We start from the raw sequence: 16,137 nt of genomic DNA on the forward strand, positions 1-16,137 counted from the left end.
ACCCGTCCAATCGTGCACTTCTTTGGGTTTGCCGTGAGTCCCGCTCATCGCAGCGATCTCAGAACCGCCCTCAAATGCTGCATGTGCCGCTGCCAATCATTGCTGTAAATGATGATGTCATCTAAATAGGCAGCGGCGTAAGTTGAATGCGGTCTGAGGATTCGGTCCATGAGACGCTGAAATGTAGCCGGGTCCACAAACAAGCCGAACGGAAGTGTCACAAATTGGTGTAATCCAAACGGTGTGGAGAAGGCTGTTTTTCACGGGAAATTGATGTCAAGGGGATCTGCCAATAACCCTTCATCAAATCCAATGTTGAATAAAATCGAGCAGTGCCTAACCGATCAAGCAACTCATCAACGCAAGGCATTGGGTATGCATCAAATTTAGACACCGCGTTGACTTTTATATAATCCACACAGAACCGTACAAACCCGTCGCTCTTAGGCACTAGAACATCCGGGCTGGACGAATCGCTGTGGGATTCTTCTATTACCCCCATATTGAGCATTGCATCCAACTCTTCCCGAACAATTTTCTTTTTGTGCTCGGGTAATCGGTAGTGGCGGCAACGTACCACGACCCCCGGCTTGGTCTCGATGAGGTTCATACGTCCTGGTAGAGGGGAGAACACATCCGCGAACTCCTGTTGCAACCTAGCAACCTCTACAAGTTGACTCGGTGAGAGGTGGTCTCCGCAAGTGACCGGGGTGAAATGATTATGTTTTGAATTCACCTCTGGCCCGAGCTCCGCCCTCTCCGGAACTACCGTAACCAATGTCACAGGGACCACCTCCCTCCACAATTTCAGGAGGTTGAGGTGGTATATTTGACGTGCGCCCCCTCTATCGGTTCGTTTAACCTCATAATCGAGCTCCCCCACCTGTCGTGTGACCTCAAAGGTTCCTTGCCACTTGGCGAGTAATTTAGAGCTCGATGTGGGAAGCAATACAAGCACTTTATCTGGTGCAAATTCCCACTTTATCCGGTGCAAATTCCCTTAGCTTGGAGCAAATTCTCCTGTGTAAGATCAAGAACGTACTGAATTTCATTCTTACTATTTGAAGGTCCCACCTCCCAGGCTTCCCGCAAGACATCAAGCACACCACGGGGCTTGCGGGACCTCCCGTACTGCAAACAACAGGGGGTCGAGCCACTTATCCCAATTTCTAGCATCCTCGTGCACAAACTTACGAATAATATTTTTAAGGGTTTTATTAAATTGTTCCACCAGGCCATCTGTTTGTGGATGGTACACGCTGGTGCGAACCAATTTAATGCCCAATAACTCGTACAGCTTGCGTAGTGTCCATGACAAAAATGTTGTGCCTTGATAGGTGAGGATTTCTTTCGGAATCCCCACCCGGAAGATTATTTTGAAGAGCGCCTCCGCTACACTGCGTGCTGAGATGTTGCGTAGAGGCACTGCTTCCAGGTATCGCGTTGCATAGTCCACTAGGACCAATACAAAGCGATGTCTGTGTGCTGACTGCTCTAATGGCCCGACGAGGTCCATTCCAATTATCTCAAAGGGGACCTCGATCAACGGAAGGGGGCGCAATGGCGCTTTTGGGGTGGCCGGTAGATTTACCAGCTGACATTCGTGGCAAGCCGCACACCACCTGCGGACATCGCCGCCAATGCCCGGCCAATAAAATGGGATATTAGATGGCTACGTGTTTTTCTTTCCCCTAAGTGACCTGCCATGGGATTATAATGAGCCGCCTGGAACAGCATTTCCCGACGGCTCCTTGGTATCAAGAGCTGGGTTGTATCTTCTTTTGTTTCCTGCATCACTCTATACAACCGCTCGTTTATAATTGCAAAATAGGGATATGAAAGTGCGATGTTCGTCTGGAGTTGTTGACCATCGACCACTCTCACTTGGTCAAAGGCGTGCTTGAGGGTTTCGTCTCGTGATTGCTCCAAAGGGAAATCCTTTTTGGGAAATCCCCTGAGGATGGGAGGGGCTGTAGCCTCTCCCTTCCTCTCGTCATTCTGACATGGAACTGACGAGGATGGCCCCGGCTCCGCCTCCCCTGCCAGAGCATCGCATATTTCACATCTCCTTACTTTAGTGCAGGACCTATCCACGAAAATACCTTCCAATAGATTTCTAAAATCAGGCCAATCAGTCCCCAAAATCAGCGGATGGGTGAGGCGGGAACTAACTGCGGCCTCCAGCTTTTTCCCCCAGAATTTAATCACAAGGGTCACCATCGGGTACTTGTGAATATCCCCATGCACACACTTATCCCTCACCATTTTAGTTGTGTCCAAAGCCTCGTGTTGAACCAAGCGTTGGTGGATAGTGGTTTGATTACAACCTGTATCCACCAATGCTTGTTGAGTACCCCCCCTGACCCTTTCCGGAATCCGGTACACACCGGCCCGGTCAGGGGCAGCCTGCGGAATGTCGGAGACCCGAACCACTGTCCCCAGCTCCATCACAGGGCACTGATCTCGGAAGTGTCCCGGGTCTCTGCAACTCCAGCAGGCTGGCCCAGGCGCTACGCCTGCACCTGCGTCGGCAGACGCCCCCACCTGAGGGGGAGAAGAGCGGGGCATCATAGGAGTCGAGGGGGGCGCTCCCCTCGCCCAGGGAACTGGTCTCGGTGGCGGTCCTCCTCGCCTGCGCGGGGCAGGAACTGGCCCTGGAGAGAGAGCAGAGTGAGGGGGAAGAGGGGAGGGGGAGGAGACAGGGGGAGGAGAGAGAGTGTAGGAGGGGTCTTCCGCCCTCGGGAATGCCGCCAAGTGGTCCTCCGCGAGCCGGACAGCCTCCTCCAGTGACGCCGGGCGGTGGCACTGGACCCACTCCGCCGTCCCTTTCGGTAGTCGATGTGTTAGCTACTCCAGTACCACCTGATTGATGACTCCCTCGAAGTCGCGGTCCCCTACCAGCAGCCATCTTCGGCAGGCGTCTCAAAGCCGCTGGGCGAAGACGAACGGGTCATCCTATCAAATGTTTGATAGGCGGTCAGTCCTATCAAACTCCATGCTCCGGAAGAGCTGGCAATTCTCTTCCAGGCTCCGGCCCACCTGTTGCAAGATGGCCTTTTTTAGATCTTCATAGGCCAGGAGACTTGCTGCCGGTAGATGTTGAGCTGCGAGCTGGGCTTCCCCGGACAGTAATGTATGAGCCTCGCCGCCCACTGGCCGCGCGGCCAGGCCCAGATCTCCGCGGTGCATTCAAACAAACCCAAGAATGCTTCAGGATCATCTGCCGCCCCCATCTTCTGTAGCGTGGGCGAGGGCAAGGGGGTTGTGGTGTCTGGGGTCGCGGCTGGGGCGGTCTCCTGGCTGAGGAGGCTCTGGATCACCTGCTGGTCCTCTGCTTGAGCTCGTAGGATTTCAAAAAAGGATGTTCTTGGTCTTGTCGGAGCTCAAGCAGGGATTGTTGGTGTGCTTGGTGAAGGCCAGCAAGGGATTGGAGGATCTCTGACAGCTGGCGGGACTCTACTGGGCGATTCGCTTCCATCCTGGGCTCAATTCCCGGGTTTTGGCACCAGTGTAAAGGTTTTTGCCAGGGAGGACATGGGGAACCAGGTTTCTTTCACTCAGGTAAGGGTCTTTAATGGAGTTACAGGGTTGCCACAACACGTCAGCTTCACGCTCTCACAATACTCTTTAGCTTCACAGTAAGATTCTAGCTTCACAATAAAACTTTTAGCTTCACAATAACACTTTAGCTTCACGAAGAGCTTCAAGACCCAGACTCTCTCTCTCTGGTCTGCTGGCGGTGTGGCTCTTTTATGCCGCTCTCCCCATGTTCACTGTAATTAGAGTCAGGTGTTAGACATACAGTAATTTAGCTCAAGTGCAAGCGCCCTTACCGCTTTCTCTCTCTCTGGATGGACGCTTGACCACGCCCCCACTGCCACAGTGTCGCTGCACAGTAGAACAGTGCACCACTACTCCAGAGTCTGCTAAATCTTCCTTAAGGTCTTTTGCAGTCAAACAGGTGTTTTGATTTGCCTTTCTAGCAATCCTACGAGGAAAGATTTCTTGGTCTTCCAGACCTCAACTTGAACTCCACCGTTCCTGTTAACTGCCATTTCTTAATTACATTATGAACTGAGGAAACGGCTAACTGAAAATGCTTTGCTGTCTGCTTATAGCCTTCTCCTGCTTTGTGGGCATCAATTATTTTAATTTTCAGAGTGCTAGGCAGCTGCTTAGAGGAGCCCATGGCTGCTGATTGTTGGGACAAGATTTAAGGAGTCAGAGTATGTATAAAGCTTTGAAATTTGCATCACTTGGCCTTTCCAAACGATGATTGTGAACAAGCCATAGCCCTAACAAGCTAATTAAGGTCTGAGACCTTGGTAAAAGTTATCTGAGAGCTCAAATCTCTTGGGGTGCCCAAACATTTGCATGGTGCTCCTTTCCCTTTTTTCACTCTAAAATTGTACAAAATAAAAATAATACACTAATATTGCTTAAAATGTTGAAAATAATGTTTCATCTTTATGTCTTTTGGAGATCATTTCATCTTCTACTCTCTTAACTATTCACAGCACCAGAAATTTTGACCAGGGGTACCCAAACTTTTGCATGCCACTGTATACATACATATATAATATTTCAGATGGAAAACATTTATACATATAAATGATGTGATCCAAAGTGCATTTGAACAGCAGTGAAACACTTACTTATGTTGTATTACATTCATACGAGCAGAGAATTACATTTGAAGTATGTTTGCTGCAGAAGAAATAGAAATAAACCTTGTGTAAATTTACGCTTAGCTAAAATGCTATTTCTAGCCATTTTACATGCACATGTTACCAGACACAATCATATTTTATCAAGAAAATTCACATTGGATCATAATTTCTTTTTTTTTTTTTTTGTAAGACCTTAAGGCAAAAATCATATTCTTGATAACAATTTTTGTATTGTTTTCCTGTAAAAATATCTCAAAATCCTTAAAACAAGATCAATTTAATTGATCTTGTTTCAGAAACAACACTGCATAAGATATTTAGGTTTTTCAGAGAATGTATTTTTAACAAGTGTATTTTGTCTTACTGTACTGGCAGAGTTTTTATAGTCAAACAAGTGAAAAAATCTACCAGTGCTGAAGAAGTGATCCAAAGTATTTAGAATACATTACTGACCTTGAGTAATCTAACGGAATACGTTACAAATTACATTTTACAGCATGTATTCTGTAATCTGTAGTGAAATATGTTTCAAAAGTAACCCTCCCAACCCTTTTGACCAATAGGAGGCGCTGTCTCCAAACTTTGCATGTACCCTCAGGTCATGGTCTTGATGAAGCATACCAAGTTTTGTTTCAATAGAAAAAAACACTGTTGAGATACAGCCTCACACCCTATTTCATGCCCACCTAGTTTATTTTGTTTTTGTATAACTTTTCAGCAGAGTCTAAAATCACAATTCTGTATTATTCATTCTGTGTGGCTTGGTCTGGAGATTATTTTGAGCCATTTTGTGGGCAAATCAGACGAAATTTCAAAGAATGGTAGTGAAAAAACAATAAACATCATAGTCCTAGATGGCGGCCACTGTAATGGGTGGAGTTTTAATGTATGAGGTTCATTTGAATCATCAAGAGGAGAGTAATCAGATGCAAAAATTAGTTTCTAGGACATACGGTTCAAAAGATACACACAAAGAAAAGTGAATTTTTGACATGGTGGTGGCACTATAGAGTATGTCCTAGAGACCCCAAATTTGGTATAGTTTCTATTCATGCCCACCCCTATCAGTGTGCCAAATGTAATTATTTTCCTGCATACGGTTTTATGGGCTGACATAGCCTCCCATTAGGAAGAAGAAGAAGAAGAAGAAGAAGAAGAAGAATATTAACAGATACAATAGGGGCTACAGCACCTTCAGTACCTGTGCGTTTAGAGCATAAAGGATACATGCTATTTGTCAGAAAACCATATTTCATAACAATTTACGGAGTTTTGATCCCAACTGCAATGCAAGCATGACCATGCACTTAACAGAGATAGCAAGTAAAGCAAATGTGATTGATTTTATCTCTGCTTGGGCTTGGCCAGAGTGTTTTGTAAAAACCTGCTGTGCGAGTCACAGATAAATTAGTGCAGATTGAAATTGTGTGAGAGGTCTAGGATGTCACTTAGAGTTGACATAAATTACATAGAGTCACACTCTCTGTAATGGGGGTCTTGGCAAACAGACTCAATTAATAAATAATGGTTATTTAAACTGTTACATGTAAAAAGAGTTCCCTTTGAATATAATGATAAATATTAACCTTGTAGTTGATGTGTGTTCCAATTCAAAGCTTTAAAAAAAAAAAAAAAAAAAAACGTTCTTTACATTTACAATTTTGTTAAGTGGACCTTTTTCACATTTTACAGAGTAAACAGCATTGCTGGCGTACCAGGGTAAATGGGAAACCATTGCAAATGATGTGTTAAAGGAAATAGTTAATCTGAGAGATGTATGAAAGGTGCCAAATTTACAGTATTTATATTAATCAAACATTCTGGTTGACTTGATATGGCAATCTTTTGCACTTCTACATGAAGGAAGAAGTTGAAAACCCCTCTTCCACAGCACAAGAGGTTGTTGGCAATATTGGCCAAAAAAGCAGTTACTGATGCATACTTAAAAAATCAATGAGAAATAAGATTCTAATTCATCTAAAAACGAATAGCAAACAACGAATAGTTTATCCAATCAGAATTTATTCCTTGATCCTTACAAGCGAAGTGTGACGACTGGTTCACAAATTGCATGCCCAAAGCCGAGCGCTTTAGCTGAAGCAGTGCTTGAGTTTGAGCTCCACCCTGTCAGGCCTTCAGAATTTCTGCAGAATCCCTCAACACGGCAGTGAATAGGCATCTGAAGTCAGATTGTCAGATTCATCAGCCAATCAGATTAATTTATTTGTTCTTGGTGGTTGTGGTCTTTAGGATATGTCCCAGTCCAGGCCTTCTAGCTGGCCTTGAGTGACGCAGTCACGCTTTAAGTGATGTACGTAATATGAAAGTGCAGAGCGCGAGATCTAGCTGACGAGTCAGCTGTCATCACTGCCGCTATCGACATTGAGAAAGAGATCCTTATGGATTTACAAACTTGAGATGTAAACAGGAAAGGAGGGCTGATTTTCACTTCAAGTAAATTGGTAAGTGCTTTTTGCATTGTTATAGCAACATCAGGAATTTTCTATGTGTAAATTAGGCTGGCTGGAGCATTCAGTGTCAGTTTAAGTTTTGAAAAGTAATCAAAAAGCAAAAATCATTCAAGCTACATTTAGATTGCAAATATTATTAGATAGCTTTTTCCTGGTGTTAGACCTTCTTGGTTTTGGCTTTCGTGCGTGGACTTGTTTTAAAATTGTCAATTGATATTATTATTTGTCTGTGATGTATGATGTCCATAGGCATAGGGTGTCTTATTAATTGTGAAACAGTGTTTTCTTAATGGCATGAATCGCACTGAAGGCCAAGACTTAAAATGCATGGGCCGCCACTGGATTTATGGTTCATTAATCTAAATTTGGCTTGCTACTTAATAGGACTGATAATTAGTTTAGCAAATTATGATTCACATAAGAGCTCTGGATATTAATCAGCAAAAGTGAAACTAAAAAAATCAAGAATCATCTTAAACAGATTTCTCATAATGCCATCTAGTGGTTTACAAATAGAAACAGCACTGGAACTGAATTGCAAAGGGTAAGTACAAGCTCAATAAAAGCCATTGTAAGTACAAAAGAATAACACTCTCTGGCAGTGGGGGCATGGTCGAACGTTCATCCAGAGAGAGAGAAAATGGTAAGGTGCATACACCTGAGCCAGATAATGATTAACACCTGTTTCCAATTGCAGTGAGCTTGGGGAGAGCGGTATAAAAGGGACCATGCCAGTGGCAAGAAGACAGAGAGAGTCAGAGTCAAAGTGACCTGTTGTGAAGCTAATGTGTTATTGTGAAGCTGTAAAGCACTGGAGTTTATTAATTAAAAGCCTTACCTGAGAGTGGAAGAAACCAGTTCTCCGTCCCCTCCTGGCATGAAGTTTGTTACACTCCTACTGTGTTATTAGTCCCAGTTTATGTACAAAAACATGAAAGCTTTTGATGTAAGGAATGTGACTTATAACTGTACCAATGTACCGTTTTAAGAGATTCCTTATTCATAAGGTTTGTGAGATAAATAGAACATAAATAGTTACTTAAAATGCAAAGGCTTATGTGTACAAACACCTTTGTAAAAATCAGTAGAGTTAATCTGTACCTGGGCTGTATCTTAGTATCAGTATCTATACTCAGGTCAATGAGCTCTACACTTTTATTGAACTTCTTTCTTCATTTCCAGCTCTGGCCTCACTTTTTATGTTCTGTCACTATTACAGCTGATATATTACTTCATCATTCATTCATTCATTTTCTTTATTTATCACACATTATACATTTGCACATATACAGTGAAATTCTTCTTTTTTCACATATGACCCAGTTTTAATCATTTATGATATCTTTGTCAAACCACAGATATATGTCTATGCAAACCTTTTTCTTTCTTGCAGTGTTTGTTTTTCTATTGAGTTTACAGTTATACAGAGGGAGTGGTCTGTCACAGAAGAGTGGAGCTTAATTGTTTCAGGCCCTACCTTCTTTGTTGGTTGTAGCAACTCCCTTTTAGGATAAAATCCTCTGCTGGGAAGTGCAAATTCAAGAGCTTGCAAACTGTTGCCTCTACAACCAATTAATTCTGTATGCTCTTAATTATTAATTTTGAATGATGTAATTGTTAGAATGGCTGCTTTTACAATGCTGTTGTGTCTTCTCTGCCTGGGCTCAGCTCAGGCTGGAAGGTTGTTGGTTGTTCCATCAGATGGCAGCCATTGGACAGGGATGGAGCATATGGTTGAGGAGCTTTGGTGTAGAGGAAACCAGGAGGTGTAGAGGAAACATGATGCAAGTCTGAGCATGGGTCCATCAGAACATACCACCACTCTGGCATATCCAGTACCCTACACCAAGGCCCAGCTACAGGAGGGATTAAATGCAGATTTGAGTAACATTTTCAGTGTAGATGTATCTACAGATCTGGCTAGGTTTCAAGTTTTCATCTACACTTTGGAAATGCTCAAAGATCATTCAAAACGGAACTTTGAAGGACTGCTCTTAAATATCATATTAATTTTAAAATTCTGTTAACTACGAACAAAGCTTTGAATGGTCTAGCTCCACAGTACTTAAGTGACCTTCTACCATGCTATATTCCATCACGTTCATTACGATCGCAAAATTCTGGCCTGTTAATTGTTCCTAAAATATCAAAATCCACAAAAGGAGGTAGATCCTTTTCATATTTGGCTCCTAAACTATGGAATAGTCTCCCTAACACTGTTCGAAATGCAGACACACTCACTCAGTTTAAGTCTAGACTAAAGACTCATCTATTTAGCCAGGCATACACCTAATTTATCCTTCAACTCACAATTAGGCTGCTTTAATTAGGCCTGCCAGAACCAGAAACAGTGATCATGATCTATAACTCTGCAATAAATTGAATGGCATCTACGCTAATATTATTTTATTTGTTTCCCTGTCTCAACCTCAGGACTCCTATCCTGAGGTCACCAGAACCGGCCAGATCCAGCTTCATTCCTGCTAGGTGTTGGACTCCACTGCTAAGTGTCACTGTGTGATGATGACTAATATCAGCCGGTGCCAGCCAAACATCTCTTCAGTCTATTACGATGGACTCCAGAGGATGAACTGATGCCAACTCCAACCATAAGACATGGGATACTTAAAATGCCATAGCCTGAACCTTGGACTTAGGATAAACCTCACCGAAATTACTGGCCAGGTTGAACTGCGATGCACCTAACTGATCTCTGCCTGCATCACCTCGGTCTAATGATGGACTACACTCTAGAAATGGAATACATAGACTATCAATTAATTGCCAACATAACCCTTCATTAGCCAACTAACAAGGACAATTACATCTATGTGAACTTCTGCAGTTAAACCAGGATGGACTTCAAAGACATTAGTCATTAATCTTACAGTTCATACAAAATCTTTGTTTTAAACACTGACCCTTAACACTTACTTAGTTTAATAATTTTAAACCATGACTTGCACTATACATAAGTAATATTGGCATTATATTCATGATGTTAGCCAGAGGGGAACTGGCACCCACAGTGAGTCTGGTTTCTCCCAAGGTTATTTTTCTCCATTAACCAACATCTTATGGAGTTTTGTGTTCCTTGCCACAGTCACCTTCGGCTTGCTCACTGGGGTTATAAATACAATTATTATGTAATTACTTATTTTAAACAATTCACAATCGTATTTTATCAAACTACACAATGACGACTCTAAGACATTATAGATATTACAGTTTTATCTTCTGTTAATGCCTGATCTTCTGTAAAGCTGCTTTGAAACGATGTTTGTTGTGAAAGGCGCTATACAAATAAAAATTACTTGACTTGCTCTTCAATGAGGACTTGATAATGAAACAAAACTACAACTTTGATGCTATTCTCACAGACCCCATTGAGCCTGTCAGAGTTGTTGTTGCAGAATATATCTTCATTCCAGCCATTTATATGCAAGTTAACCATCCTTGTGGTGTTGACACTCTTGCCAGTCAATGTCCAGTTCCAGCCTCTTATGTTCCGCAACTGTTTACTCAGTATACTGACAACATACATTTTTGGCAAAGAAGTGTGAACCTGGTTAGGGCTCTGCTGCAACCCATTGCTATCGAGCTATTGAGATTTTGAGCCATGCAGCTCTCTGGTTTATTCGTTATGACTTTGCCTTTGAATGTTCATGGCCAATGATGCTTAACATGATCACAGCTGGAGGAATGGATGCCAAGAAAGGTAAGTCTTTCTAATATCTATCTGTTTGCTTCTGCTGCCGTCTGTCATCATCCTCAAATACGAAGAGAAACAGCAAATTTACTAGTTTGACTGGCCAGTATCCTACCCGGGATAAGAATCCAGTTTAGCCATCTCTTGTTGACACAGGTTGTTTCTGTGAGATCTTAATACACTGTAGAATGACCCTTGGTTGCAACCTGCCTATTCAATATTTAAGTAAAAACCAATAGGCCTTTTTACTATCATTGAGCTGATTTGAATCATTTATAAATATTTACGAATATTTACGAATAATGGAGATGGAAATTTGGAGAAATCTTAAAGGAGTTGTGAAAATGGCAAGTTAATTAGATGATGATTATATCCATTGGTATAAGTGGGTCGAGGAGGTGGGACCTCTTTGAGCCTTTCCATAGGTCTTTGAGAGAAGAAACAAGTTAAGACATTTCTGAAACGTCATCTCTTTACAAAGATCTACAGATATCTGGACACATTAAATGTCTTTAATTGTAAACAATATTTTCAATCAAACGATCAATTTTTAGTAATTTATATTTTTAGCAAATCTTTCATTAATTTTTTTTTATCTAAGAACTCTAATTGTATACAGTAATTCTGGTGGGGTACTGTGGAGGTGAGGACGTGGTCAAGCACCCGTCTGGGGAGAAAGTGGTAAGGACATCCACCTGAGATGAATTGTGACTAATTACCATTTACAAGTTCACAGTGAGAGTCGGGGGAGATAAAAGACGGCTCAGTCCACTGAAAGAGAGAGAGAGCTGCACTGAGCAGAATGTTCCTAAGTGCGATTTGTATTGTGCTGAAAAGAATAAATTTGAGTGTGACCACTGAAAAGTGGAATATATATAGACTGTGAAGCTGTGGGAAATGAAGCCCTTTTGAGTTGGATCTTGCTGTGTCCTGCTTCCTCCTTTTGATCCAAATAAGAACATCTGTTACACTGGTGCCAAAACCCAGGATAAGGAGGAAGGAGCGCTTCGAGGTGCTCCTTCGAGGCCAAGAAGAGGACCGACAGGCGTTGCAGAGCTTGGTGAAGATGGGGGTGCAAAATGAGCCGGAGGCCTTTCTGGAGCTCTTCGAGCGCATGGCCCAAGCTCTGGAATGGCCACAGGCACAATGGGCAGTCCACCTCCTACCGCTGCTGACAGGGGAGGCCTAACTCATGGCCCAACAACTCCCGGTTGACAACCTCTTGAGGTATCCTGAGCTGAAGAAAGCCATCCTGCAGCAGGTCGGCCGCAGTCCCGAAGAGCATTGCCAGCGGTTCCAAACCCTAATGCTGAGCAGAGTCAGCCGCCCGTTTGCCTTCGCTTAACAGCTCCATGATGCCTGCTGGCGGTGGGTGCTGGCCAAGGAGCCCAGCGATGTCGGGGGTGTCATCGATCTCATGGTACTGGAACAATTAATCTCCAAACTACCGAAAGGAACTGCGGAGTGGGTCCAGTGCCATTGACCGGCGTCGCTGGATGAAACAGTGCAGTTGGTGGAGGACCATTTAGCGGTGTACCCGGGGGCTGGCGAGCCCCCCTCTCTCTCTCTCTGTGGTCCCGGTCCCTCCCCCTCACCTACCCACTCCCCTCCTTCTTTCTGACCAATCCCATTACCCTGGAAAAGGTGGAACAATCCCCCGAGACTGGTGCCCCAGCCTTAGGAGTGTACTAACACTCCTGTCTCTTTCTCCTCCAGCTGTACACATTCTTCCTCTCAGGTGGGGGAAGCTGCCACCACTGGTGTGGGCGTGAGGTTTGGGCTGGTCTGTTGGAGTTGCGGGGAGCCAGGACACATCCGCATACAGTGCCCCATGATGGAGGTGGGGACGTTGATCCAGGTCCCTGACACTCCACAGGCCGCCCCTGATCAAGACGGGACATACCAAATACCTGTGAGTATTGGGGGGGTACATACCAAGCCTTGGTGGATTCAGGTTGTAACCAAACCTCCATTCATCAATGCTTGGTTCAAAATGAGGCACTGGATACAAATAATCAGGTGAAGGTGAGGTCTGTGCACGGGGATATTTACGATTATCCTGCAGTGATCATCACGATTCTATTTCAGGGTCAAAAGCATAACACTGAGGCTGTGGTTAGTTCCCGCCTCACCCATCCACTAAATTTAGGTACTAATTGGCTGGCTTTTCCCAAATTGTTAAAGGGGTTGTGTGTGGTTGGGTCCTGTAATACAGTGGTATGGCCTGGGGTGTGCAATGCACTGATGGAGAATGTGAAGCTGGGGCCATCTAAGTTAGCTCCGTGTCAGGATGACGTGAGGGAGGGGGAAGCCTCGGCTTCCGCAGACCTTAGAGGAATTCTCGCTGGGGATTTCCCCTTGGAGCAGACGTGAGACGAGACTCTTAAGCACACGTTTGACCAAGTAAAAGTAATTGATGGTCAACCATCAAAATATGATTCATAAGTTCGTGCATGAAGATGCTCGGAATTGGGTTAAGTGGCTCTAACCCCTGTTATTTGCAGTGCGAGAGGTCCCGCAAGCCTCCACGGGGTTTTCCCATTTGAATTGCTATATGTGCGTAAGCTCCGTGGCATCTTAGACGTCATGAAGGAAAATTTGGAGCAGGGACCTTCACAGAGCAAAAATTAAATTAATTACGTTCTTGACCTGAGAGCAAAACTCCACCCACTGGGGCGACTATCACAGGAAAATTTGCTACAGGCACAAGAACGCCAGTCCCGGCTGTATAACAGGGGAGCTCGGTTATGGGAATTTGCACCGGGAGATAAAGTACTTGTAGTACTGCCCACATCGAGCACTAAATTACTCGCAATGTGGCAAGGGCCGTTTGAGGTCAAACGGCGACATTCCTTTCTCCCTTTTGTTTTACAGACAGATGCATCAGACAGGGGGCTGGGTGTTGTTCAGTCCCAAGTGGTGGAGGGGGAGGAGCGCCTGGTGCTGTACATTAGTCGAAAGCTCTCTATGAGAGAGACGAAGTACAGCACCATAGAGAAGGAGTGTTTGGCCATCAAGTGGGCAGTCCTCACTCTCCGCTACTATTTGTAGGGACGAGCATTCACCCTGTGTTTGGACCACGGCCCACTCCAATGGCTCCATCGCATGAAGGATGCCAACACCCGGATCACCCGTTGGTATCTGGCACTTCAGCCATTTAAGTTCGAGGTGGTCCACAGACCAGGGTCACAGATGGCTGTCGCGGACTTCCTGTCCAGAAAAGGGGGGGCAGTCCGGACGGTTCCCTGGCCTGAGTCAGGCAGTAGGGGTATGTGGAGGTGAGGGCGTGGTCTAACGCCCATCTGGGGAGAGAGAAAGTGGTAAGGACATCCACCTGAGATTAATTGTGACTAATTACCATTTCCATGTTCACAGTGAGAGTTGGGGGAGATAAAAGACAGCCAAGTCAACAGAAAGAGAGAGAGAGAGAGAGCTGCACAGAGCAGAGTGTTCCTGAGTGTGATTTGTGTTGTGCTGAAAAGCATCAATTTGAGTGTGACCACTGAAAAGTATAGACTGTGAAGCAAAGAAACTGTTGGTTCTTCACTCAAATGGGCCTTCTTCAAAAGTTTATAGTGAGGAACGCAGAGGGTCAGCTTTTCAACAAAGACTTGATGAAGAAACTGCAAGACTACAACTTTGATGCTATTCTCACAGACCCGTTTCAGACTGTCGGAGTTATTGTTAGTGAATATATCTCCATTTCAGCTATTTATATGCAAATAAACCTTCCTTATGGTGTTGACACTCTTGCAAGCCAGTGTCCAAGTCCACCCTCTTATGTTCTACAATATGTTACCGAATTTACAGACCAGATGGATTTTTGGCAGAGGTGTATGTACCTGGTACGCAGTCTGCTACAACCCATGGGTTGTAAACTTTTGCATGCCGAAGCAGATAAAATTGCCTCACATCTACTAAAGAGAAAAACATCTATGATGGAGATCATGAGCTGTGCAGCTCTCTGGTTTATGCGTTTGACTTTGCCTTTGAATTCCCATGACTGATCATGACTAACATGATCATGATTGGAGGAATAGCAACCAAGAAACCAAAACCTTTGTCACAAGTAAGCCTTCAGAATTACATTTGCATGACAGTTGTAGTCTATTTTTGTCAGAGCTATTGCTCTCTTTTTGCCAAAACATCAGATTTTTCTTAATCCCATAGGTTTTGAAAAAATCCAGCAAATGCCCAAGCCTGACAGGGCACCATGCCCCTTTGAATTAAGAATTTGGTTCATCCAGCTACATCAGACATGTTACAGGGGGCGTGCCATTAGCCTACTCACTGATTACACAATCACCATTGTTAACAATTTGTGTTTGCTATATGTAACCCAGATGTAAAATCAGAGTAAATTGTATTCTAAGTTATAAATTTAAAACTAACTAAAGTGCATATTTAACTAAAATATGTGAAGAAACTAAGGACAAGTAACTAGAAACAGAATGAAAACCAAAGAGTCAGAAAAATATGCAAAATTGTATATTTATTATTAATACTTGCAAATATATGTAAAACATATTGCAGATAAACTTGACCAATAAGAGTCTGGATCAGCGCTGCAAATGTGATTTATCCAATCAGCCAATCTTGCTGTAGCCGCTGACAAACACAGAACAGAGGAAGAAGCGAAGAGCAACGAGATGGTGATCAACTGCGCTGTTAGGAATTTATAGTAGCAAAAGTCTTAAAAATAGAAAAGATTAGTTTAATCTTAAATTAAAGCTCTAGAAAAAGAGAAAAATACTTACCTGTGAGTGAATCTTGATGTCTAATCGAGATAAAGCTGAGTGATGAAGTTATTTATTTCACTGTTCATCTGGATAAAACCTGGAAGAATATAACAAGTTTAGTTAATTATCGAGGAAATTGGTAAGTTTAATCTTTTAATCTAAATATAAATGAGAATCAGAAACGTAAACTTGTTTGAGTAAACTTAGTTGAGAAACTGTGTTGTGTAAATGCTACCACAAGGCATAGCATTTAGAGCTAAACTAATGAATGTATTAGGAGTTAAGAAAAGTAAAATAATTGTCTGAAATGTTTCTGAGAATGTTTTTCTGCTTTGTGCAGGCCAGTTTTTGTATATATGTGTTTGTTCGAGTTGGACCACGTTTTCAACTAGGATAGAGAACATTTCATCGTGGATGTTTCTGCACGAACTGTCTGGAAAGTTTGATGGTGAGCCAAAAACTCAAGAGTCTTATTTGAACTGTGAATATCTTCTGTTTGTGGATTTCCCAATAATCTTCAATTCATCTCTACTTTGAATTCATTCGAC

The 16,137-nt window shown here is 43.4% G+C and overlaps 1 pseudogene; it reads left to right on the top strand.

The window, feature by feature from the left end:
• The first annotated feature begins 4,553 nt into the window (after positions 1 to 4,553).
• On the top strand, positions 4,554 to 15,080 carry LOC127447793 (UDP-glucuronosyltransferase 1A5-like; annotated as a pseudogene).
• Positions 15,081 to 16,137: the final 1,057 nt, after the last annotated feature.

The sequence above is a fragment of the Myxocyprinus asiaticus genome, chromosome 11 (assembly GCF_019703515.2).
Source record: "Myxocyprinus asiaticus isolate MX2 ecotype Aquarium Trade chromosome 11, UBuf_Myxa_2, whole genome shotgun sequence".
Classification (NCBI taxonomy): domain Eukaryota; kingdom Metazoa; phylum Chordata; class Actinopteri; order Cypriniformes; family Catostomidae; genus Myxocyprinus; species Myxocyprinus asiaticus.